The sequence below is a fragment of the Lagopus leucura genome, unplaced genomic scaffold (assembly GCF_019238085.1).
Source record: "Lagopus leucura isolate 7727_CA_CO unplaced genomic scaffold, USGS_WTPT01 Super-Scaffold_100159, whole genome shotgun sequence".
NCBI lineage: Eukaryota > Metazoa > Chordata > Aves > Galliformes > Phasianidae > Lagopus > Lagopus leucura.
In genome coordinates, this window is record NW_024962335.1 from 34,693,701 (window position 1) to 34,694,323 (window position 623).

The window sequence follows — 623 nt, forward strand, 5'->3', positions numbered from 1 at the left end:
CCACGTTCTCATAGGTCTATTGCATTAATAGTAAAATGTCCATCTGATATTTTTAGAATTCCCTTTCCCCCAGAAATTAAAAAGGAAAAAGAAAAAAGAAAAAAAAACAGCTACCCTTACAGATTCAGGAAAAACAAATAGTCTTTATAAAACTGGAACACTAAAGTTTCTTCAAAATTTACTACTTCACCTTTTCCTTGAGTTACAGCCCTCTGTGCCTCTCAGAGATCACCTTGGCCAACAGTGGTTAATCTTCTCAGCAACTGCTTCCAAAGTTATGTTCTATCCTAAGGAAAAAAAGAAAAAGAAAAAAAAGAAAAAAAAAAGAAAAAAAAGAAAAAGAAAAAAATACCTTTGAAAATATATGCAGAACTGCAGACTTTTTGATCTGCCTGCAACAGATTAGAGCTTAATAAAGAGTTTTAAAAGCAGATGCAGGTGCCTTACTCCCTTGCTGCTCTTTTTATTATGAAGAACAGAAGCTTCTCCTAATATATATAGCAAGGGAGACCCTTCTCTATTGCTTTTATTGAAAAGACTGAACTTGTGACATCACTAACCACCTTCCTATGGCTGAGTTTGCCTCATCTTGCCTCAGTGGGCTTGGAAAAAAAAAAAAAGAA

The 623-nt window shown here is 34.3% G+C and overlaps 1 protein-coding gene across 1 annotated transcript in view; it reads right to left on the minus strand.

Annotated features, from left to right (window-relative positions):
- PTHLH (parathyroid hormone like hormone) overlaps positions 1 to 209 on the minus strand; it is a 12,669-nt gene extending 12,460 nt beyond the window's left edge. Inside the window, exon 1 of the mRNA XM_042890179.1 lies at positions 191 to 209. The gene's annotated coding sequence lies outside the window, so the exon portion shown is untranslated. The remainder of the gene's footprint in view (positions 1 to 190) is intronic.
- Positions 210 to 623: the final 414 nt, after the last annotated feature.